Source organism: Carassius carassius, chromosome 22, assembly GCF_963082965.1.
Source record: "Carassius carassius chromosome 22, fCarCar2.1, whole genome shotgun sequence".
Classification (NCBI taxonomy): Eukaryota; Metazoa; Chordata; class Actinopteri; order Cypriniformes; family Cyprinidae; genus Carassius; species Carassius carassius.
Window position 1 is genome coordinate 10,861,091 of NC_081776.1, and position 26,058 is coordinate 10,887,148.

General features: G+C 37.0%; 1 long non-coding RNA gene across 2 annotated transcripts; it reads right to left on the minus strand.

The window, feature by feature from the left end:
• Nucleotides 1-7,231: 7,231 nt before the first annotated feature.
• Nucleotides 7,232-9,220, minus strand: LOC132098373 (uncharacterized). Of its 2 annotated transcripts, XR_009422893.1 has the most exons (5): nucleotides 9,114-9,220; nucleotides 8,958-9,013; nucleotides 8,476-8,572; nucleotides 7,701-7,784; nucleotides 7,232-7,335 (listed from the first exon to the last, which is right to left on the minus strand). It is a non-coding gene; the product is annotated as an uncharacterized LOC132098373 (long non-coding RNA). The 2 variants fall into 2 exon arrangements; XR_009422892.1 differs by having other exon boundaries at nucleotides 7,701-8,572.
• Between the last annotated feature and the right edge of the window lie 16,838 nt (nucleotides 9,221-26,058).

The following is a 26,058-nucleotide window of genomic DNA, read 5'->3' on the forward strand; positions in this document are numbered from 1 at the left end:
AAATAATATTTTTTGATTAAAAGTAATGCTAAGAGCTATTTTTTCCTCATTTTAATTTCTTAATGTGTAGTTGGCTTTTTTATTTTCAACATCAATATTTCAGGTTACAATATATATTCTTTTTTTTTCTTTATGTATGTGTAGAAATTGTAACCTGAAATACTGATGTTGAAAATAAAAAACTTGAAAAGCCACTTCTTTGAACTATTTTATATATTCCCATTGAACATTATGGGTTGATGGTACTGACAAAAAAAAACACGAAAAAAAAAAAACAGAGATTTCTCAGCTTCAAGTGTCTGGTCTCTGCAAAGACAAACATGGCATGATGTCTGCACACCATCCTTTCTTCCATATAAGAGCATTCAACATATTTCTCCTTTCCAAATTCTTCAAGCTGATTTCATGTGACCTGTGATCTTTTATCAGAGCCGGAGTCTGGCTTGGCTCCTTGGACACATCTCTCAAATCACACGAGCGCTTGGGATGTTCTCATTGGAATCCTATTTTTTGTCACAACTTGGAAAAAATAGCGGGTTTGACTTGTGCTTTTGGCTTCAAAGAGATTTCTTTGAAAACATCATAATCCATAAGCCGATGATACATGCAGAAATACTTCATCCATGCGAGGATCTGCTCTCTCTGTCCATCAGCTTAAAAATAAAACAGAAAAAACAGGCTGTTCTCCATTTAACGCTTTTTTTTTAACTAAATTCTCTTGAGCTATCTAATAATATTCAAGACAAACTAACATTATGTCTGTGTGTACTGTGGCAAACTCCCTGGCAGTCAGGCGCAGTTTACAGGCCTGTAGTTTGTGGTGTGCAGTGTCCCCTTGCTCTTATTAAAGGACTAACCGCAGGACTAACAGACACCGCAGGATGACCCCACATCTGTTCGACAGGCCTGCTCTGCGCAAACAACGCTCCGCTCTCAAACAATTACACAACCCTGGGATTTATCTGGCCATGGTTAAATCCCCGTCACTCAGAATACTGTTTGTGCTCAACGCACTGTAATCCCCGGACACTGGCACAAATCCTGTCGATCTCATGGTCTCTGATGTCTCATCTGACCCTTCTCATCTCACTCTATCCTACTATTCATGGCAAAGGCAACTAATGTGTCCCTCATGCGAATAACATTAGCTGGGCTGTAAAACACCTACCCTTTCATCCCTGATGGACTTATTCTCCATGCCAGATGCTCCAACTTTAAGAGAATCAGTCATAATTAAAGCAGAGACATGCAATGGTTTTAGATGTTCAAGCTAACATGAAATCAAAATTGATCCTATTTACTTTTTTAAAGCATGCTCCTGGTTTTATTATGAATACTTCATTGGTGCACGTTGTTCTGGAGAATTACTTTGTAATCTTTAATTAAATGTAGAAATGTACAACTATTTCAGCTGACTTAACTACGTTCAATAGGCTGTTGGATAATGTTAATCATTTGCCAAATAGGCTTCATTTAGCATCATTTAGCATTTGGTCTGGTTATATTCTAGCACACTTTTCAAAATCATCTAAATCTAAATAAGTACTGATAGATAAAGTTTTGTCCTTATAATTTTTTTTCTCATTTAATATCTAAATAAATGATACATAATAAAGTACATTTTGGTCTGTCAAAGTTAATTGAATTTTTAGCATACTCGCTGAATTTGATTGTACTGAAGTTTAATTTGTCAGCATTTGAAAGACTGGTTGGAAATTCTGAGATTAATTGTAATTAAAATAAAGTATTTGTACACTAAGAAATAAAAGCCTGCACATAGTTTTGTTACAAATAATTTTGAATTAAAAATGTATCTCTGCAGGTTTATATCTTATTGTACTTTTTAAATGGTAGAAAAAAGATTTTGTTTAATTATTGACAATTTTCCACTTAATATTTAAATAATCTGCTTTGGCATCTGTGCAAAGACAATATTAAATCCAATTATTTCACTTTATAAACAACATACTCTCTCTATATCAAGTTAACTATTTTTCTCATACTACTGTCTTAAAAAAAAAAAGGGGATTATCAAATTTAGGGGGTCCATGGCATCCTAAAAACGTACTACTATCAGGTCTGTGTTCAGAAAATGGACCATTATAAATAATATTATTATAAACTACATGACTCAGGCTGCATTTATGCAATAATGAGGCTGTAACCCTTTGCTCTGAACGAGGGCACAGCATATAAAGAAGAGTGAATATTAAACAAATTTCAGCTACAAAGTCAACAGCTGGCAATAGCGGTCACCGCACCGAGGGCATGAGCAATGCTGCCCCAGATCATGCCAGTGGGGCCTCTCTCATTCTGGCAAATCAAAAACTAATATTTGCCAGAAAAAAACTACAACAAAACAAACAAACTTCGAGCACAGAGCTAATGGCGACCAGGGCAAATTAAAGATGCGCTCCAGTACACTGTCAGTGAAAGGGCAAAAACAAGTCTGAGATGGGGAAGGAGGTACTTTTCTTCGACTAGAGTGACAAAACCACTTCCTGAAGAGGTCAGCAGTGGGCTTTTGGAAACAAGGGGGCATATGGAGGTACAGGACACGGCTGCAATGTAGCCTAACTAAAGTCATTTTTCTTAATTGATGGCCTTTCAAAAATAGCTGTGTATTCTGACTAAATAAAATATAAGAATTCATACAGTCAGTTCATCAGTTTTATTTGGCTGAACAATGCACTTTAGCTTTCTGTAAATTTCATCGTTTTGCCAGTAGGTGACGACAAGTGACTTGTCTTTATGAGTGAGTCATTGAATCACTCGTTCAAACGATTCGTTCGAAACACTAACGTTAGTTCACTCAGGAATGCAGCTTGTTCCTCGCAGGCGCGTCCGCGACGGGTTGATTCTGTTGGTTGAACCAAATTTCACAACGGCAGACTGACAAAACTCTATCTAGAATGTAAGTTATGCAATATTAACTCATTGTTTTAATGACATTTAAATGGCACGACTAAAATTACACGAAAAAGAGTGCCGTTGGTCTACACATGGTCTGTTACTGCGCACGAGGCAGCGGCCAAATCACCGCAGTGCTAATGTTCGGGGAAAAAAACAGCCCTTTGCTAATTTGAAATTGGTTAATTTGATCGAAAACAGTGTAGTTCTGCCATTGAATCATATTTAATATATCTTATATTTCCCCCTGGGTTATAGATTCATAAAGCTGCAGGTCTGGTTCTCGTGCTGAAGATGGACGTTTGGAGACGCGCTCTGCAGATGAACGGCGGCGAGCTGTGTAAGTAATTAAGACATTAAAACGTGCATTAGTCATTACTTTTAAGGTCCTTTTGTTTAAATCCTCAACCAAAAAACAAACAAACAAACAAACAGAGAAACCATATGAAGAACTAAAACGGAGAACTTAAGTAAACTCCCAGATCGCAAACTGACATAGAATCAACGTCGAATCGACGTTGATCTCCGACGTCGATCCAACATCGTTTTGCTCATCGGGTTAATGTTGATCCAACGTCAGGCACGCCATTCAAAACTAACGGAAAATCTACGCAATTGGTTGCCTTACCTAACGTTGAATCGAAGTTGATTTTCAGTTGGTTGAAACGACGTCAGAGAATCAATACGTTTTCAACATAAAATCGATCTAATTGGTTTGCTTACCTAACGTTGAAACAACGTTGATGTCATTTGGGTAAAACTACTTTACTATTAACATTTTCTGCTTGTTTTAAAAATCTCACATACTTACTACTAAATAAATTAGCCTGTATAAGTAAAACTTTATTAAACAAATCACATTCAGTCATAATTTCTTTATTATTTATACAATACAGTTTATACACAGTTACAAATACATGTGTAGAGCACAAACCTTCTAAGTCTAGCAAAGAAAATGCTTTTACACACAAATACAGACACAAATAGGTATAAAGTATATTATAGGCTAATATAAATTGTGTCAAGTAACAAATTAAAAGCTATATTTACTGAATAATAAAAAAAAAGACCAAATGTGTTTGACTTATTTTCAGTGGGTCACAAAAGAAGATGCAAGGCAGAACCTTAAAAAACTGACAGCCGCAGTCACAGTTCACTATCATAACTTTTCTAAAGAAATAATACTAAAAAAAAAAAAAAAAAAAAATATATATATATATATATATATATATATATATATATATATATATATATATATATATATATATAAATATAAATAATGGTGACTGAGGCTGTCACTCTTTGCTTTTGTGTTCCATAAAATAAAAGATATGAGTGAGATGATGATTTATAAAGGAGACAGAGGTACATAGTAGATCAATCAATTTTCATTTGCAATCAAAACTTGAGTTGTTTGTAATATCAGGGATGTGACCTAATCAGGTCAGGTTTGATCATGTAGGCCACAATTAGACAAAGTTAATTTTTAGTTGATATATATATATATATGTATATGTATATATATATATATATGTCCTATGACTCCATGATTACATTTATCTAAAATTTGGGGGTAATTTCTTTTATCATGTGCCTTAAAAATATTATCTTTTGTATATTTTCATATAAAATGGCAACATTTGATGTAAATCATGTATTTCTTTTTATTACGTATATAAAATGTAAACAAAATGCCTTGTGTTATTTAGCATGTGCTATTTAACTAATTCGCTTTTAAAAACTCTTTGGATCTACACAAAACATGCAAATGATTTTTGGATTCAAAATGTCAATTTTTATTTAAAGGTGACAAGTTTGCATCCCCTGAATATTCAGTTGTTAATGTCCCTTTGTTATATTTGCATACAGTACATCTACTGTACATTCGAGACACTTTGTACATTATTATAACAAAATTGAGCACTTGTGACTGTGGAATTTGTATTTGTAGAGAATATTTCAATCATCAAGGAAATGTTTTTGGAGTTGCAAACTTGTATTTTGTTTCTTTCTCTCTCACAAACAACAAAACCTTCTCAAAATCTATATTACAGGTGCATGAATCCTATTCTATAAATTAACAAATTCACAGCCTCAGTTATACCATATTTATGCAGGGCTGCATTTCATTTAGCTGATATTATTGAATAATTTTTTCCTGAAATGTGTTTATTAGAACGGGATATATTTACAGACTTTATGAGAATAGTAGTATTTGTAGACAAGATCATGGTAGAATGACCTGCCTTTCTCAATTTGAGCAGCTGAGTCTTCAGCCATTTTCCAAAAGCACTTACCTTTTCTATTCAGTTCATTTCTATTCAATTTGCTCTAATTTGTAAAAAAATAAAATAATAATAAATAACTTATGTGTATTGTGCTAGACTAAAGCCCCTTTCACAATGCACGGTGGTCCCAAAAAATTGCCGGGTGTTTTAAAGGCAGATCAATGTTTGTGACGAAAAAATATGTGCAAACTGTAATGAAGCAGAGATCAGTATCCGTTCTGAAGCTGACATCGTTCGCCTGCTTAAGTGAAACAAAACACGTCACATGTACGGGATCTTTATGTTTTGCGTGTAAACGCAAAATGAACCAAAATCTAACGATCCGGGAACAATTGCCAGGACACATTACCCGTGTATTATCTAGAACCTCAGTGTGAAAGGGGCTAAAGTGAGCAATTGTATACTGTTGTTCTCTTATTTGTAGAATAGGATTTGTGCACCTCAGAATATGAAATGGTGTAACTGTTGTGCTGTGTTTGCTGGAGAGAATTAGTAAAAAAAAACATTGTTAGTACTAAAAAAATTTATCTGTGACTTTAAATTTACAAATATGCTTGTGTGACTATTCATTACAACATTTCCACTGTCACAGGTGCTAAGGTTTGCTATAATAATACCTTTCACAGAGCATAATAGTAGTAGTCAGCTATCCATGCAAAGAAGTCAGTGTGGTGTACTGTAGGTACAGCTGTCCAGGCCAACATCTGATGTGCTGATCTCTTCAACGGTCATCCCAGGAAACCTTCAATAAAAACAAAATCCATCATACATTACGAATATAACAGGGCTGTACAATCCTATTCCTGGAGATCTACCTACCTGCAGAATTCAGATCTGACCCTGATCCAACACACACGTCTGTAACTGTTAACTGCTTTCAAAGATGTGCTGTGAAGTAGATTTGCTGACAAGATCCTCCCTGAAAGTACAACGATAACACAGTGAAACTGTATTTTTGTAGAGGATCGTTTAATAAAGTCACAATATTACTGTAACAGCATACAAATTTCACAATCTCAGAAAGGGGGAGGCGGGAACCGGTGGACAATCAAACAAAGCTTTAATAATAAAATAAAGACAAAGCATCGCGCCAGTCTCTCGCGTACAAACAAAACTAAAACACAAAATAAAGCCCAGGCCTTGCCCTCTCTCGTCCTTCACTGTCGTCGCTCCTCTTTTATATCCTTCCGATCTCCTCCGTGGGACTCGAGACCGGTGGGTCGAGCAGGTGTCGTTCATTTCCAATCACTCCACCAGCCTCGCTCCGTTCCCAAGGCTCTCGGCCCCGCCCCACTCGTCACAATTACTTTTTTAATGATCTCAGTAATAACATTAAATATTAACATTGTATAAACATTGTTAACAAAATAAACATTGTTAAATTGTTAAAAATTAGCATTGCTAACAGGTGAGTGCTTACGAGAAAGGCATGCAACATCTTTTTATGTTCATTTACTGTCATTTACATTTGTATCATAAATACATAGGAGTACAAGCAGAAAATGTAGGAGCACACCTTAAATCATCCTGCAAACTAACCTTTGAAGGCAATGATTACAATATAAGGATTATTTAGCAGCTTGCATGTTCTTCATAGTTTCCATCATCTGAAATCTTTGTGAGGTCTGGCATCTTCTGAAGTCTCCACGCGCGAGGCTGGAGAAACAGGAAAACAAAAGGAGAAAGCATAGCTGTTCATATTTCACACAAAAGATGATTTATTTCATCACATTTAACAGAAGTGAAACATTATGAGATGTTTTCTTTGTGAACACATGTTAAAATGTAATTGAACGTTCACAGTGAGCTTGATTGACAGGTGTTCTGACCTATCATAATGCCATAACTGCCATCTTGCTTGACAAACAAAGTACCATAATTTCCTCACTGTAAGGCGCACCTAAAAGCCTTACATTTTCTAAAAAATCGGACATGCACCTGATAATTCGGTGCACCTTATGTGTACACTGAGCTTGACTGACTGTCGGACCATTTCCCGATGACACAGGGACGTAATACATACACTACGTATGCTGGCAGTGATCAACCATGATGAGAGGGAACCCGGCATGTTTAATGACGAAAGCTGTTCAAAAGCTGTTGCCCAGCTGTTCAATTCAGACACAGAAGATGAGGACTTAGAAGATTGATTAAAAAATAATGTGAGTGTATTGTTAAATAGTAGGATAAGGTTCAACTAAACTCACTGTTTTGCTTCTGTTACCTTTTTTTGTAGACCGTATGTTTTAGCATGCACATCATAATATGGTGCGCCTTATGTATGGGTTAAGTACAGAAATAGACCCCATAATTGAGACTGTGCCTTATAATCCGGTGCGCCTTATGGTGCAGATAGACAGGAGAGTAGATTAACTTCGGTGGACTTAAACTTGAAAAATGTTGTATAAAGACGTGTGACATCTTTTATTTTGTGCTTCAATTAAATATGAATCAATCGGTTCATGTGTGCTGCTTGAAATTTGAAATTTGAAAGTTGAGAACTTGTTTCATACCAGAAGTGACCTTCTCTGTCTTCTTCTGTCTCTGTGTCATCAGTTTCCTCTTTGGTCCACGATGTCTTTTTTGCTGTGTGAGAACAAGGTGTGTACTGTGAGAGCAGCATGGCTTGTCAGACATAGCAACAGTATTTAAGAAGGGTGGGTTGTTTTGCGAAGGGTCAATTGATTGCTATGATCAAAGCTGATTTTTCAGCATCATTACTTCAGTCTTTAGTGTCATATGATCCTCCAGAAATCATTATAATATGCTACTTTTTGCCAAAGAAACACTTCTGATAAATATGAATGTTAAAAAACAGCTCTGTTTTATATTTTTGTGTAAACAGTTTATAACATCATAGAGTTCATTTATTTATTTTAAAGCTTCATTGTTATTTAGACCCCAAACCATTAAATGGTAATGTACACTACATTTTTAAAAAGAAATTCATATTTTTATTCAGCAAGGACGCATGAAATTAATCAAAAGTGAGTGTCAAGAAGAAATTTCTATTTATCAAAGAATTCTAACACATTCATATATTGAGCAGCACAACTGTTTTCAACATTGATGATAATCAGAAATGTTTTTGAGCAGTAAATTATTATATTATTCTGATTTCTGAAGATCATGTAACACTGAAGACTGGAGTAATGATGATGAAAATACAGCTGCACATCACAGAAATAAATTACATTTCAAAGAAAACTGCTATTTTATATTGTAATATTATTTCAGAAATTGGTATGGATAGCATTAGTGTATGTTTGGGGTTAACCTGCTAGTCATATGGTTCAGTGTGCCTTGGAGATGTTGTTGGACAGGAGGCTGGCTCAGACTCTGGGATGCAGAAGGCCATCCAGCACTAGAAGAATCTAGAAATATTACAAGCAATCTGTCACAGAGCCAACAATATTCAGAATACAATGACAGTTTTATCACAAGGAACCAAGCTACTAGAAATGTAGAAAAGAGAAAGAATATGTATTTAAATAAATATCCTGAACAGTTTTTATCAATATTTGTTTATCATTAGACGAGATCAAAATGAGTTTGAACTGTAATGTAATGACGTCACTGATTAACGGTAACGTTAGTGTATATTTAGGTTAAATAAAAAAGCCTATTTTCAATCATCCATTGAAAAATGACCAGCAAATCTTTTACAGAACTGTCAGTGCCTCTCATCTACACATAAATGTGTTATTAAAATCCCAAACTCTTCATAAAAGCTCAGTCTATTGGGTTAGCATACATTACCTCCTCTGATAACAGTTAAGATTCTAACGGACTTGTTCGAAAACACTAAACCATTTCTATGAAGTAAATTCAACAGATGCGGGTCAAATACAAGAAAGAGAGATGTCAATAACAGTGACATATGATATTTGTGCAATTTTATTTTACTAAACTTACCAAAATCAGTGAAAACAGCAGGGAGACACGGAGCATGCAGCTGGCCAGTGTTGTCGATCGCCCCGTTTCCATGGCAACTCCCTCCGCTCCAGTGTTTGAATCTGAATGAACGCTACTCCAATGTTCTATTTGTTTTCTCACCGCTTGTTTCCTTCAAAAAAAAAAAAAAAAAAAATTCCACTTCAGACTTTAAGTAACTATAATATTCGATGGCAGACGGACAACCCACGAAGCTATATCAAATAATAAAGCTAAATACATTTAGTACCTCAATCTTTTTCTTTCTCTGAGAGTGCACTCGCAGATCTCCGATTCCTCTGATCAAGTTTCAACATAGATCCGACGTTATGATTTCGATCAGATGCGTCGGCTGATGAGTCTACGTGATTTCGACGTTGAATCGATGCTTTATTTTCCACTAAATAACGTTCTGATGTTCCGACCAAATAGTGAACGTTGATTCAACATCGAAATTTGATCGACGACCGATACTGACCTTTACAACCAAAAATCGACGTTGAATCAACGTCTGCTTGCTATCTGGGCTATCACTGGGTCTCATCTTATGCCCTAAATTCACGTAGGTTACTCTTTTATTAATGCAAAAGTCCATAATTTTGAGTGTGAAGCAGAAGAATAGACATGTTTTGTGACGTCTTTTCACCATTAAATGGCCTGTCAATCATCTTGTCACAGTCAAGGTCCTCATATACACACACACACTACACATTTCAGTTAGCTTAATTTACACTAAAAGCAGGGCGAGAAAAGAATCATGATGTGCCATTCGTAGGACTTTCACGGGAAAGACGCTCCTCATGTTTCTGCATAATGATGCATTTAAAAGTTAATGGCCAAACATGTCTTTAAAAGTTCATAATGCTGTAGCAGATGAATAAATATTTTTCATAAGGTTAAGTTAAGGTTATGATATTGATTATTAATCAGTCAAACCCCTTTATTTAAACCTCTTTAACTGTTTGTTTCACATGTCAGCCGTGTTTGTAGTTTTTTTGTTTAGTTTTACACTTTTATTGGTGTTTGTAGTTTTGAACTGAAGCCTTCTCAAAAGGGCAATGGATTGAGCATTAAATTAGTTGTTAGTTTTTTTTCCCACTGGAAGTAACAGACCATCCAGTTACCTTTGGGATACTCATTTCAATGCAAAATTTTGGGACACACTAATTCTAATTCTAAGTGCTGATTTTTATATTTAGAACAGATGCATGCAAATTGGGACTCAATACATTTTGTATCGATGCAGTCCATGCAGGTTAAGTTTTACACAGATCATGTTTTTGTATCCCTCTATGCTGTTTTCAATAGTTTTTCTGTGTGAACACAGACTAAACCAATGTTGCATTCACATCTTTTTGCAGTGTCTTGCGCATGACACGGCATTATACTTTTTAAAAGCGCATCTCTAGACCCTGGCTTTTCCCATTCCACTATCCTGCATCTCACATTTTTCATTCTGCTGCTTTTCCATCGTTTTCTAAGCATGTGGTAGACAGCCCACAGACTGTTGCCCTCATGTTGCCTTGCATCTTTTTCAGCGTGTTGCACTTGACACATCGTTCTAAAAATGCCACACTCAAATTAAAAGTAGTTCAACTTTAAAAATTAATCTCTATACCTAGCTTTTTTTCATTGCACTGCCATGTGTCTATTGTCATGTTCTGTGTGAATCACCTCTTATCCATTGACATGGATGAATGATATCCAGGACTGCAGCCTCACTTTTAATCACACATTTGTTTATTCTGATGAGTGGCTGACTGACCCCCCCCCCCCCTTCCCCCCTTGTGCGTTAACATGCAGCGCTGCTCCTGTAAGCTTTTAGAGATTTGTTTATTTGTGTTGCGGCTCGTTTTGCAGCTTGCGAGTGACCCCACCCAGTTTTAACAAGAGCTTCTGACAGCAGGCCTGCTTAGCAGCTCCCCTCTCAATTAACATACTATTAGCATAATATCAGCATGTGTGGATTTGGGTGTTAATGGCTGGAGAAAAATGCTTAAAAAATCAATTTGATAAATTATAAATGGAGGCCAGGGGGTGCAAGCGGTCTCTTCACATACCGCTTAGTCAAGCTGTTCTCCAGATAAAGCACAAACACAGTCAAACTGGCGGTACAAAATGTTAAGCGCTGTATCCAAAACTTTTAAAACTGCTGAAATTACAGTGGTGTTTTGATCATATCAGTGCTAATAATGACGCATGAATAAACAGAATCATCACCACAAAGAGTTTGTAACTCTGAGCTCATGTAGGTTTGTTTAGCTAAACATTTGACTTGCAGCATAACATCTGGAATTGTTAAATTGAAATTGGACAATTATCTATACTAAATTTAATATCACAGCAAAAAGTAAAACTAGGCTAACTAATATAAATAAAAAGTTCTCAAGTTTATGGAAGACACGGTAACAATCAGGAAAACAAGAACTAAGCAGCAAGCAGCAAACTACAAATTTGTTAAGTGTGAATATAAATTAAGTATAATGTCTAAATAACAGAAATTGAAAAATCAAATTCGTCACTCTATGAATTAAATGTACAATAATACTCATTGAATAAACAAAAGTTAAAGGTGCTGTATGTAATTGTTTGACTACTAAAATATAAAAATACCAAAATATTTATGCACATACTTAGAAAACGTGCTCTCCAATATTTTGAATGTGGACTGCAGTTCCCATTTTTACCGCAAGCTGTCAATATTAATCATTAATAGTGGTCGACCGATATTGGGTTTTTTGACAGTTGATGATGATGCTTTTATCTTGAAAAGCAGGGTGGCCGATAGCCAATAAAAAAGCAGATATATTATTATTATTATTATTATTAATATTCAAGAAATTTGAAATAATTTGACAATGGATTAAAAAATAAATGTGTGTAAGGGAAACAGGTCAATTTAGCTCAAAGGGAATCATTTAAGATTTTAAAGGGAATTTAAACAGAATTTCTGTTTCACGGCTGATCACTGAGATGCCCTGCGATTCACTGAACGAGCCGTTTAACATCAAATCTGCATTGGATATTAATATCCAAAGTATAGTGAAAACACTATCAATTAGCACAGTAACAAGATCGTAAGTTTAAGACATTAACTTGTAAGCACAACACAAGATACTTCTCTTTTCAATATGAATAAGGTTTTATTAGATAAATCTAAGACATATAAACTAATTAACACATAAACGCACGCACGCACACATTCACACAAGTTGCAGGAAGATCGAAAGTTAGGGAAAGATGAGTTTAAGAGAATGGAAATGTGGAATCCCAAGTTTACAGCAATACGTTAAATTGCATAGACATGAACAGCCATCAATCACTTAATTAACCCTCGCATTGAGTTCCTCAATGAGGTTAAAATTATATTAGATACACCAGTAAAGGTCACAGTCTGGAGGTAAAGTTACTTGCGTCTCCTGTGAAAAGGGAGTCCCCTTTGTTGTCGTTGAAAGGGGTGTCCTGATGTCGCTAATTGGCTGGAAGTTCAGTAGTCGTTGAAGTGACGTCTTGGGAAGCCCGTGGTTGGGCGTTGGCTGAAGATGCAGAGTTGTGTGGCTGGTTGAAGTTGAACTCGACGTTACAAAACTTAACTCAGAACATGAAACTCTCAAACGGAAAAGAAAAGTAGTAAAGTTTGACGAGACTAGGTGGTGTTTCTTCTCATCATGGCTAAGTAGCAGCAGGCGTGCAGGCTGAAGCCCGCTGGAACCGCTCTCAAAGAACAGTGATGACAAACAGCATGGCTAAAAGCTTAAGCTAAGAAGTAAAGCTAAAAGCAGGCATGACTGATAGCAAAAGCAGAGCTAAAACTAAAAGCATACATGACTAATAGCAGAGCAAAGCTAGAAGCTAAAAGCAGGCATGACTAGTAGCAGAAGCAAAGCTAACAACTAAAAGCAAGATTTTATGGTGTCCTAAGTATTTAAACTGGCCTGTTGGCCACACCTCAAATGTTGTCTTGACCAATCAGATATTGTCTTGGCTCAGGGGTATCATAAATCATGTTATCTTATCAAGCATGTGGTACGAATTTTCCCGCACTTGCAGGGCATAATTTTGGACATGATTCCTATAACAAGAATATGATACATTTGACAAATAACTGATGGTCAGGACTATTTCAAGCAAGCAGATTCAATCACACACATACCAAACATAATTATGAATCCTTAAGCTATCCCATAGTTATTAAAAGACATACACAATAAGTGATTATAACATGATAGTCAAATGTGTGGGTTACACATAAATGAATATGGAGTGAAGCGATGGACTGATATTAATTTATAAGTCCTTTTGAGTTCATTTTGGTCCATATATATGTAGAAAAGACAGTTTCTTTGCCATTCTCTTGACCAAGATTTCTGTGGAGACCAGAGGTCCAAAGGCCCCCCCCCTTAGGAATTTCAGTCTGGTTCTGCTGGGGGAAGTCAATGGAACTTGTGTAGTACTCTCATGGGTGTACACCATAGACTGTATAAAAACATGGACGTAGTGTCTGTGACGTCACCCGTAGACTCCTGAAGAGAGTTGTTGAAGCCTAAAGTGTGTAAAGCGGGCCGTCGCCATCTTGGCAGCGCGTTGCCGCGCGACTCTCCCAGACAATCAAACATGGGCAAAAAGGCGGGAGCTAGTTTCTGTAGCCACACCCACCTAGCACGACGGCAGTGTCAGCAGCGGCAATCCACCTGTCACTCAAGTGGCTACGCCCTTAATTATGCAGAACTTTAAGTCTTAATATAATTTAAACGGATGAGTTATAAAAAAATTCACCCCCCCCACAGTTGTCATGAAGGGCAAAATTAGCTATTTAGACCAAAATCATTTTTTGAACCAGGCTGTAAACATGTTTTTCCTGCTGTAAAGTTGGGCATTTTAACATGGGGAGTCTATGGGACTGACTCCCTTTTGCAGCCAGCCTCAAGCGGCCAGTCGATGAATTGCAGTTTTAGTCACTTCCTTATTGGCCTCACGAGAGAGAGCGGGAGGTTGGCGCTCGGTTTACATGTGATGTCCAGTGTTGCCTATCAAATACGAACAACAAATTTGACAATCTCTTCTCTGTATTGAAATTGTCAATAATTGTTCTAGTGGTGTTAATGTTGGAAGCTGTTCAGTGAAAGGGTTGGTTGGTCATCTTGCTTGGGACTTGTGGCACAGAATGTTTTATGACTTCCTGTTGCCTTTCTGAGGAATTTGGCTCATGTTTCAGCCATAGCCCTGATCGACTCTTTAATTTGTCTGGTTCGGGTCATTTCTGCTACATGTGCAAAATAAACATACTTATACTTTAGATCACAAAGTATTTTTCACAAATAAATATTTAATGAAAATATAATTAAAAAGGAAGTAAACACTGTAACCAAGAGGGCACTCAGTATTCTGGGAAGTTTGTGTTCACTGGGAATCATGTTTTTTAAATAAAGCAAAGGTAACACTCATTTTACATACAGCACACAGAGAAAATGACGTGAATATGACAGTGGGCAAATGCATAAAGTACAGCATAATTTGAAATCACGAGTTTAAAGTTTAAGGCATTAAATTCACACGGACCGAAAGTCACACAGAGAACACGCGATCATGCTGGATAAAAATACACACTTCACAAGATCTCACAGCTGCATTCGACTAAGTTTGCAAGGTTTGTGAAATTAAATGTTCATTCGTCATTCAAAGATTTATTTAAATTATTTAAATGCATATTTGCTTAATGCTGACAGTAAATGAGAAAATATTATAATGTTTGCCTTTCTATTACTAATCAGAGCCGGACAGTAATGGAGGACATTTACCGTATTTTCCGGACTATAAGTCGCACTTTTTTTCATAGTTTGGCTGGTCCTGCGACTTATAGTCAAGTACATTTAAAAGTCAAATATTGTACTCTTTACCCCGCTACATTTCTATCCATAACCGTAAGTACCCGTTACTTCTATATAAAAAAAAATAAAAAATTAAATCTTGCAAACCCTCCATTTGTTGTTTCTTTATCAAACGTGATTGGATTGTGCAGTCGCGACTGATTGGGACAGCCTATCAACAATCACCTTCAGCTTTCCACCAAAGACTTCATGACATTTCATTGAATTTAAGTACAGTACACACACACACACACACACACACAGAGTTGTTACACAGAGGGCCCTATTTTAACGATCTAAACGCAGTGTAAATCGTAAACGCAGGAGCACTCAGGGTTTGTCCAAATCCACTTATGCTTTTTTAACGATGGAAAAATGGTCCATGCGCCGGGTCGCATTTTTGGAATGGGTTGTCCCTATTCTCTTAAGTAATGGGCGTAACGTTCATCTCCCATTCCCTTAAGAGCGAGATGCGCTTGCCCCATGGCGGATCGCTATTTACATGGCGGAATTTGTTCATGTAGGTTTGTTTAGCTAAACATTTGACTTGCAGCATAACATCTGGAATTGTTAAATTGAAATTGGACAATTATCTATACTAAATTTAATATCACAGCAAAAAGTAAAACTAGGCTAACTAATATAAATAAAAAGTTCTCAAGTTTATGGAAGACACGGTAACAATCAGGAAAACAAGAACTAAGCAGCAAGCAGCAAACTACAAATTTGTTAAGTGTGAATATAAATTAAGTATAATGTCTAAATAACAGAAATTGAAAAATCAAATTCGTCACTCTATGAATTAAATGTACAATAATACTCATTGAATAAACAAAAGTTAAAGGTGCTGTATGTAATTGTTTGACTACTAAAATATAAAAATACCAAAATATTTATGCACATACTTAGAAAACGTGCTCTCCAATATTTTGAATGTGGACTGCAGTTCCCATTTTTACCGCAAGCTGTCAATATTAATCATTAATAGTGGTCGACCGATATTGGGTTTTTTGACAGTTGATGATGATGCTTTTATCTTGAAAAGCAGGGTGGCCGATAGCCAATAAAAAAGCAGATATATTATTATTATTATTATTATTAATATTCAAGAAATTTGAAATAATTTGACAATGGATTAAAAAATAAATGTGTGTAAGGGAAACAGGTCAATTTAGCTCAAAGGGAATCATTTAAGATTTTAAAGGGAATTTAAACAGAATTTCTGTTTCACGGCTGATCACTGAGATGCCCTGCGATTCACTGAACGAGCCGTTTAACATCAAATCTGCATTGGATATTAATATCCAAAGTATAGTGAAAACACTATCAATTAGCACAGTAACAAGATCGTAAGTTTAAGACATTAACTTGTAAGCACAACACAAGATACTTCTCTTTTCAATATGAATAAGGTTTTATTAGATAAATCTAAGACATATAAACTAATTAACACATAAACGCACGCACGCACACATTCACACAAGTTGCAGGAAGATCGAAAGTTAGGGAAAGATGAGTTTAAGAGAATGGAAATGTGGAATCCCAAGTTTACAGCAATACGTTAAATTGCATAGACATGAACAGCCATCAATCACTTAATTAACCCTCGCATTGAGTTCCTCAATGAGGTTAAAATTATATTAGATACACCAGTAAAGGTCACAGTCTGGAGGTAAAGTTACTTGCGTCTCCTGTGAAAAGGGAGTCCCCTTTGTTGTCGTTGAAAGGGGTGTCCTGATGTCGCTAATTGGCTGGAAGTTCAGTAGTCGTTGAAGTGACGTCTTGGGAAGCCCGTGGTTGGGCGTTGGCTGAAGATGCAGAGTTGTGTGGCTGGTTGAAGTTGAACTCGACGTTACAAAACTTAACTCAGAACATGAAACTCTCAAACGGAAAAGAAAAGTAGTAAAGTTTGACGAGACTAGGTGGTGTTTCTTCTCATCATGGCTAAGTAGCAGCAGGCGTGCAGGCTGAAGCCCGCTGGAACCGCTCTCAAAGAACAGTGATGACAAACAGCATGGCTAAAAGCTTAAGCTAAGAAGTAAAGCTAAAAGCAGGCATGACTGATAGCAAAAGCAGAGCTAAAACTAAAAGCATACATGACTAATAGCAGAGCAAAGCTAGAAGCTAAAAGCAGGCATGACTAGTAGCAGAAGCAAAGCTAACAACTAAAAGCAAGATTTTATGGTGTCCTAAGTATTTAAACTGGCCTGTTGGCCACACCTCAAATGTTGTCTTGACCAATCAGATATTGTCTTGGCTCAGGGGTATCATAAATCATGTTATCTTATCAAGCATGTGGTACGAATTTTCCCGCACTTGCAGGGCATAATTTTGGACATGATTCCTATAACAAGAATATGATACATTTGACAAATAACTGATGGTCAGGACTATTTCAAGCAAGCAGATTCAATCACACACATACCAAACATAATTATGAATCCTTAAGCTATCCCATAGTTATTAAAAGACATACACAATAAGTGATTATAACATGATAGTCAAATGTGTGGGTTACACATAAATGAATATGGAGTGAAGCGATGGACTGATATTAATTTATAAGTCCTTTTGAGTTCATTTTGGTCCATATATATGTAGAAAAGACAGTTTCTTTGCCATTCTCTTGACCAAGATTTCTGTGGAGACCAGAGGTCCAAAGGCCCCCCCCCTTAGGAATTTCAGTCTGGTTCTGCTGGGGGAAGTCAATGGAACTTGTGTAGTACTCTCATGGGTGTACACCATAGACTGTATAAAAACATGGACGTAGTGTCTGTGACGTCACCCGTAGACTCCTGAAGAGAGTTGTTGAAGCCTAAAGTGTGTAAAGCGGGCCGTCGCCATCTTGGCAGCGCGTTGCCGCGCGACTCTCCCAGACAATCAAACATGGGCAAAAAGGCGGGAGCTAGTTTCTGTAGCCACACCCACCTAGCACGACGGCAGTGTCAGCAGCGGCAATCCACCTGTCACTCAAGTGGCTACGCCCTTAATTATGCAGAACTTTAAGTCTTAATATAATTTAAACGGATGAGTTATAAAAAAATTCACCCCCCCCACAGTTGTCATGAAGGGCAAAATTAGCTATTTAGACCAAAATCATTTTTTGAACCAGGCTGTAAACATGTTTTTCCTGCTGTAAAGTTGGGCATTTTAACATGGGGAGTCTATGGGACTGACTCCCTTTTGCAGCCAGCCTCAAGCGGCCAGTCGATGAATTGCAGTTTTAGTCACTTCCTTATTGGCCTCACGAGAGAGAGCGGGAGGTTGGCGCTCGGTTTACATGTGATGTCCAGTGTTGCCTATCAAATACGAACAACAAATTTGACAATCTCTTCTCTGTATTGAAATTGTCAATAATTGTTCTAGTGGTGTTAATGTTGGAAGCTGTTCAGTGAAAGGGTTGGTTGGTCATCTTGCTTGGGACTTGTGGCACAGAATGTTTTATGACTTCCTGTTGCCTTTCTGAGGAATTTGGCTCATGTTTCAGCCATAGCCCTGATCGACTCTTTAATTTGTCTGGTTCGGGTCATTTCTGCTACATGTGCAAAATAAACATACTTATACTTTAGATCACAAAGTATTTTTCACAAATAAATATTTAATGAAAATATAATTAAAAAGGAAGTAAACACTGTAACCAAGAGGGCACTCAGTATTCTGGGAAGTTTGTGTTCACTGGGAATCATGTTTTTTAAATAAAGCAAAGGTAACACTCATTTTACATACAGCACACAGAGAAAATGACGTGAATATGACAGTGGGCAAATGCATAAAGTACAGCATAATTTGAAATCACGAGTTTAAAGTTTAAGGCATTAAATTCACACGGACCGAAAGTCACACAGAGAACACGCGATCATGCTGGATAAAAATACACACTTCACAAGATCTCACAGCTGCATTCGACTAAGTTTGCAAGGTTTGTGAAATTAAATGTTCATTCGTCATTCAAAGATTTATTTAAATTATTTAAATGCATATTTGCTTAATGCTGACAGTAAATGAGAAAATATTATAATGTTTGCCTTTCTATTACTAATCAGAGCCGGACAGTAATGGAGGACATTTACCGTATTTTCCGGACTATAAGTCGCACTTTTTTTCATAGTTTGGCTGGTCCTGCGACTTATAGTCAAGTACATTTAAAAGTCAAATATTGTACTCTTTACCCCGCTACATTTCTATCCATAACCGTAAGTACCCGTTACTTCTATATAAAAAAAAATAAAAAATTAAATCTTGCAAACCCTCCATTTGTTGTTTCTTTATCAAACGTGATTGGATTGTGCAGTCGCGACTGATTGGGACAGCCTATCAACAATCACCTTCAGCTTTCCACCAAAGACTTCATGACATTTCATTGAATTTAAGTACAGTACACACACACACACACACACACACAGAGTTGTTACACAGAGGGCCCTATTTTAACGATCTAAACGCAGTGTAAATCGTAAACGCAGGAGCACTCAGGGTTTGTCCAAATCCACTTATGCTTTTTTAACGATGGAAAAATGGTCCATGCGCCGGGTCGCATTTTTGGAATGGGTTGTCCCTATTCTCTTAAGTAATGGGCGTAACGTTCATCTCCCATTCCCTTAAGAGCGAGATGCGCTTGCCCCATGGCGGATCGCTATTTACATGGCGGAATTTGTTGGCGGAAAAGCTGAAAGCTTCTCAAGCGAAGAAACCGATCTGCTCGTGTGCGAAGTTAAAGCGTGCAAGCAGATCATCTATGGGACAAGCAGAAATCCACCAAAGCTCCGCGCGATGAGTCAGTTAATATTTATGTGTGTGTATTGGCACGATTGTTCAATTAATTAGCCAATTTCATTCATCATTGTAAGTAGTAATAGGCTGAATTGCAAATAGGCAGCCTAATTCTAATACATTCAAATGACTATCCATCATTACATTTTTATATTTATGTAGCCTACACAATAATATTCTTTTACACCGTAATCCTTTTGTTTTTAATATTTGGCATGTTTGTGTGATGCGCATTTCTGTGTGTAATAAGCAAAGTCAACGTGCATGGTGGACCCGCCAAGAGGCGCATTTTCTACCAACGCGCTCTTTAAATAACAAAAAAATATTGCAATCATCATTGTCTTTAGACTAGGTTTGAGTTGGTCTATGGCGCAGTCTATTTTCAGCTCCTTAAAATAGCAATGCGCCAGCAATGCGCCTGAACACACCTCTTTTTTAGACCAGCATGCCCATGGGCGCACAAATGGGCGCAAATGCATTTGCTAATTAAACAGCGTGGCGCTGGACAGGATAATGCGAACGGCGCCGGACTGAAACTAGCAAACACACTTGCGCTGCGCCTTGTCGCATTGCGCCAGAGCTGGTCGATATATCTAACAATATGATCATGCGCACCTAGTCAGTATATCCGGTTCCGTGATTACTGCTAAATCGCCACCACCTGCTTTCAAATGGAGCGGCATTTAATAGACAGAGCCGTAGATCACTGACAAGCTACGCAATATCGCATTCATTATCAAAAGCAATTCATCTTGGATCATGAACGAGATATTGCGTAGCTTGTCAGTGATCTACGGCTCTGTCCCCTTAACTGTCACCACCCCATTTTTTAAATAGGCATTAAAGTGCACTATCCAAACTTAAATTGCTATAATTTATGAACACTTTGGAATATAAACTAGGGCTGTTTTGTGAAAAAATCATTTTCGATTTTTAAGACATAAGTGTTCATTGTATCGATTGTAATATCCATTTTCCATGTCTAAAAAAAAAAGACATATGAGAAAAAATATATATGCAGAGGGGACGGCTGCCATAACAAAAGAAAAAGATCTCTGCAGGCTTCAACCCGGCTGCATTTATGATATAGGCAATTCAAAAATCTCCAGGATTATTTAAATAATGATTCAATCCATTTCAAACAACTGTTCGAAAAAATGAAACTTTAAATGGACTTGAGAACAGGCCATGTGTGTGTTTTCATTGAACGTAACCGACACTTAGGCTAGGCGGCACTAGGCAGTGATCAACATTTTCAGGGTCCAGAGCAGAGCGTTTTTTACTCACTATATGTCCAGCTGTTGAGAAGATATGCTCCGACCGCACTGATGTCCCAGGGACACTCCGGTACAGCTGCGCAAGGTGGGGGTATTACTGCCAACAAAAGCCGGTCGCTGTCAGCTTGCAATGGTCCTTTTCATAACTCAGAATCTCCTGTAACTAGATGCGCGAATGAGGCGAAAAAACAGAGAAACTCACATGTAGACACAATTGTTAGCTGAATTTTCTTTTCTGATATTACACAATTATGTAAGCTGAGCATTTGCTTTGATTTTCTTGAGTATGCGGTGTGTTTAACAGTCAGGTTCAAATGTGGGTGCAAAAAATCCATTAAAACTCTAGCAGAGGTTTCTCAGAGCGTTGCCATTGTGCTATTGCCTTGTGGGCAAGTGAGAAATGTTAAATAAAGCAACATGGTAAAAAAGATGAAAATGACTTGATTTTACTTTCAATTCCTTTTACATTTTCCAAGGTATTAACATTTTTCATAACTCCATGTAGGATGTTTCTGTACATAAATGTAAGCACTGTGGCAGTAGTAATGCAATATTTAGAAAATGTACTCTTGTACTCTTGATACTCAAGTACTTTTACTTAAGTAGACATCTGACTGTAATGTACTTGAGTAAAATTTAGCAAGGGGTATCTGTACTTTTACTCAAGTAATGAAGCTGTGAACTCTGTCCGCCTTTGTTACTAATAATATAAAAGCAACCGTTGTAATACTTTCTATATACATTACCTTTAACTGTTCTATCTGTATCTATCCATATTAGACAGAACTGTTAACAACGACAGTAAACGAGAGAGAGTGTGAGCACTGTGTGCTCAGACGCTGCCGCTCTCAGCACCATCAAAATAAGTCCTGCACATCAGCCAAGCAGAAAAAGTTGTCGGCCGATGCCAATATTTGAAAAATGCCAATCGGTCGACCAGTAATCATTAATCAATATTAATCTGTCAAGATTACATATTGCACCTTTAAAGAGTTAGTTCACCGAAAAATGAAAATTATGTCATTAATGACCCTTGTGTCGTTCCAAACCAGTGAGACCTATGTTCATCTTCGGAACACAGTTTAAGATATTTTAGATTTATTCCTAGAGCTTTCTGTCTAGGGCTGGACGATTATGGCCTAAAATGAAAACCTCGATTAACTGAACATTTTACCTCGATTACGATTAATGAATAATTATTTTGTTTTGGTTTTGTTTTTTTGCCCTCATAGTTCACTGACAAGGTTTGTACTGTAAATATGATTGACTATCAGCAGTTATTTTATCTATGTTCGTAACATTTATTACTAGGGTTGGGTATCGTTTGAATTTGATCGATTCCGATTCTTATCGCTTCCTAGTTTTGATTCTAATAAGATAAAAAATCCAATATAAAAAAATTAAGTCAAACATTTAGATGTCAAACATTTTTACAAAGCATTCTGTTGCAGCTGAATAACATGAGCAAAAATAAGCAGCCTACAAAACACTGCAAGAGGAATTTTGCCTGTGATAAAAAAAAAAAAAAAAAACATAGCAAAAACAACTAGATTGATATTAATTTCAAATATTAAAGTGTTAAAGGGGGGGTGAAATGCTCATTTTCACTCAGTCTCCTGTTAATCTTGAGTACCTATAGAGTAGTACTGCATTCTTCATATCTCCAAAAAGTCTTTAGTTTTATTATATTTATAAGAGAAAGATAGTCTGTACCCTTTTTTTTTCGGAAAAACATGAGCGGCTGGAGGCGTGACATGTGGGCGGAGCTAAAGAATCACGAGCACGAGTAGGCTTTTGCGTTGAGAGCGTCTGGAAGCTGTGACATTACCGTGAGGAAAAAACCATCATCCAAAACAAACCATGGCTAACAGTCAGATTCAGCCGTATATTTATGATCCAGAATCAGATCCCAAGGCTGAAATTGAACAAGAGCAGCAGCAGCAACGACTACAGCAGGACGTCTCTATGTGGTATGTATTGAAACTGTATATATTTGCTTAGCGGTTTTGGAAAATGACTAAGTTCCACTATGTCGTCTTTTTTTTATTTTATTTTTTCTTTAACGGTGTACATGTGGGAAGTGCAGTTTGATGCCAACATCGCATGTTGTTTGCTTGATGTGCTTACGCGCCGATAGTTAAGTTAACAACACAGAGATATTTAAAGCAGTTTTACTCACCGCCTGTGGTTCCAACACACGATCGTGACCCTTTCTCGTTGGGACTGCATCATCCTTAAGAAATAAACGATATGCAAATCCGGCTTCAAACTGCGCCTTGTTTGTAAAACAAGCATCTTCGAAATGCAGGGAATAAACAAAAACACTTGCACAACTCCGTTGATGCTCTGGAAAAATAAACTCCATCCACTAGTCCCTTAATGATGTTTTTTTTTTTTGGTAATCTGTGCAGGGTTGTTTTGCCCTGGCAACCAAAAACACACTTCTTTGGTGACATTTCGCTCTCTCGCTCTGGTCAGTGAATGTCTCTGCTCTGCTCTGCTCTACGGGCGCGCACGCGCGCGCTCTTCCGGGAGAAATGCCCTTAGGACCCATATAAGGAAATTCCACTCCATCTAACGTCACACGGACCCATACTTGAAAAAAACTTTCCGAAACTTGTGACAAACCGGAATACTCCTTCAAACTTACAACTTAATTTTTGAAACTTTGTCCATGTTTAGCATGGGAATCCAACTCTTTAACAGTGTAAAAAACTCAGTATGCATGAAATAGCATTTCACCCCCCCTTTAAAGATAAGTAATAAGATTGGACCAAACAAATCAATAAGCAATATCATAAATAAATACAACTAAACTAAATTTCAGGTACAGAAACTGTAATTAAAAGTTTAAAAACACTGCATAGTTTTCGTTTTATAAATAAAATAAAGATTAATCAAGTTACGGCTGCGTTTATGATGATACTGATGTAGTTTTCTGTATCGTAGTTTCGACTCGGAACAACCTTTATTACAGTTAAAATACACAGAAAAGTCCGAGAACGGACACAAACCGGGAACCCGCTGCGCGACCACCGACCGCTGCTCTCTATGCGCGCGCTTGTGCTTCATGTGCGCTGCACACAAACATGCTATAATAAGTTTTGAGATTCTAAGCTACTTTAGTGATAAATCACAGGACAGCGCTGACAACTAGTTTCTGTGTTCCTCTGTGCGCGCGATCTTCATAGCTACTGTTTATATGAGTGTTCGTGCCACAGTGCAGCTGCACGAACATGGTAGCTCGATATAAGAATACAGATCCGATCATCTAATCGCTTGAATGTCCAAACCATAAAACAAATACAACTGACAAAGTTTAGTGAAGATGCAAGGCTCACCGCTTGCGTGCCATCACTATGTGTTGAACCGGCGTTCACCTCCGTGTTTTGCTTTTATGCCACTGACTGGAGAGCAGAGTGGCTACACACGCGCTAGTATGCTTTTAAGGGGGAAGTGTTAACAGGATTAAAAAACCGAAATAACCGACACGGGAAAATTACGTCGGTTAGAGGTTATGAATTTCGGTTTTGATTATTTTTCGATTAATCGTCCAGCCCTACTTCTGTCCCTCCATTGAAACTGTGTGAACGGTATACTGTCCATGTCCAGAAAGGTAATAAAAACATCTAAGTAGTCCATGTGACATCAGAGGGTCAGTTAGAATTTTTTGAAGCATCGAAAATACATTTTGGTCCAAAAATAGCAAAAACTACGACTTTATTCAGCATTGTCTTCTCTTCCGTGTCTGTTGTGAGCGAGGTCAAAACACAACAGTTCAATGATATCCGGTTCGTGAACGAATCCCTCGATGTAACCGGATCTTCTTAAACCAGTTCACCAAAACGAACTGAATCGTTTGAAACGGTTAGCATCACCAATAAGCATTAATCCACAAATGACTTAAGCCGTTAACTTTTTTTAATGTGGCTGATACACATTTTTTCCTCTTAAATGTTTAATTTCACAGTCAAATACACGAGAGATGCAAGACAGGCAGACGTCTTTCAGAGACAAAATAATGATTTCATATGAATGAACATTGAAGGCCCAGCTGTTGATGAAGTCACTGAATGAGAACAAATGTAATGTGTCGTCTGTAAGGGGACATTATGTGTCAGAACTGATTGGACAGAGGCCTTAGGCTGTGCTGTTCCTCTCAATGCCATGCCTGTCTCTCACTCACTGCTAAACTGAAGCTAAATAGCAGAATAAACCATCTACAGCTGTGTTTGCAGGTCTAGAACATCCCCAGACCACACACTTTTTTATTATTAAAAATGTTTTAGTCTTTAAGCAATAATAATAATAAAAAAAGAAGATATAAAACCATCCAAGTCTGGAGTTATGCAAGGGTGAGTAAATGATGAGAGAATTTGAAACGTCTTTCCTCACAGAATAAATGAATCTGTGCTTACTGTGAATAGGCAATTTCTACAGTGGCATTGTTAACTGAAAGCTATTACTTTTGCATGAAGCACATTGTGTCAGAAAAGACTTTGCACCTTTAAAGGTGAAACTAAAGAGAGTAGCCCACATCCAAGTTTAAAATCTGATTATGGATAGACAGGATAGAGTTTTGCAAAAATGACAGAAAATACATTTATAATGTCACAAAATATTAACTTTTTTAAAATGAATTTTTCTATTCATTAAATAATCCTGAATGTATCATGGTTTTACAAAAATATTAAGCAGCACAACTGTTTTGAACATTGATAATAAGAAGTGTTTATCGAGCACCTTATCTGTATATGAGCATGATTTCTGAAGGATCATGTGACATTGAGGACTATAGTAATAGTTCCTGAAAATTCAGCTTTGTCATAACAGGAATAAATTACATTTTAATATATTTCAAGATAGAGAACAGTTGTTTTACATGTAATAATATTTCACTGTATTACTGCTTTTACTATACGTCCGATCAAACAAATGCAGCCTTGATGAGCATAAAAGACCGCTCTCAAAAATATATATATAAAAAATAACTGACTCCTAAACTTTTAAATG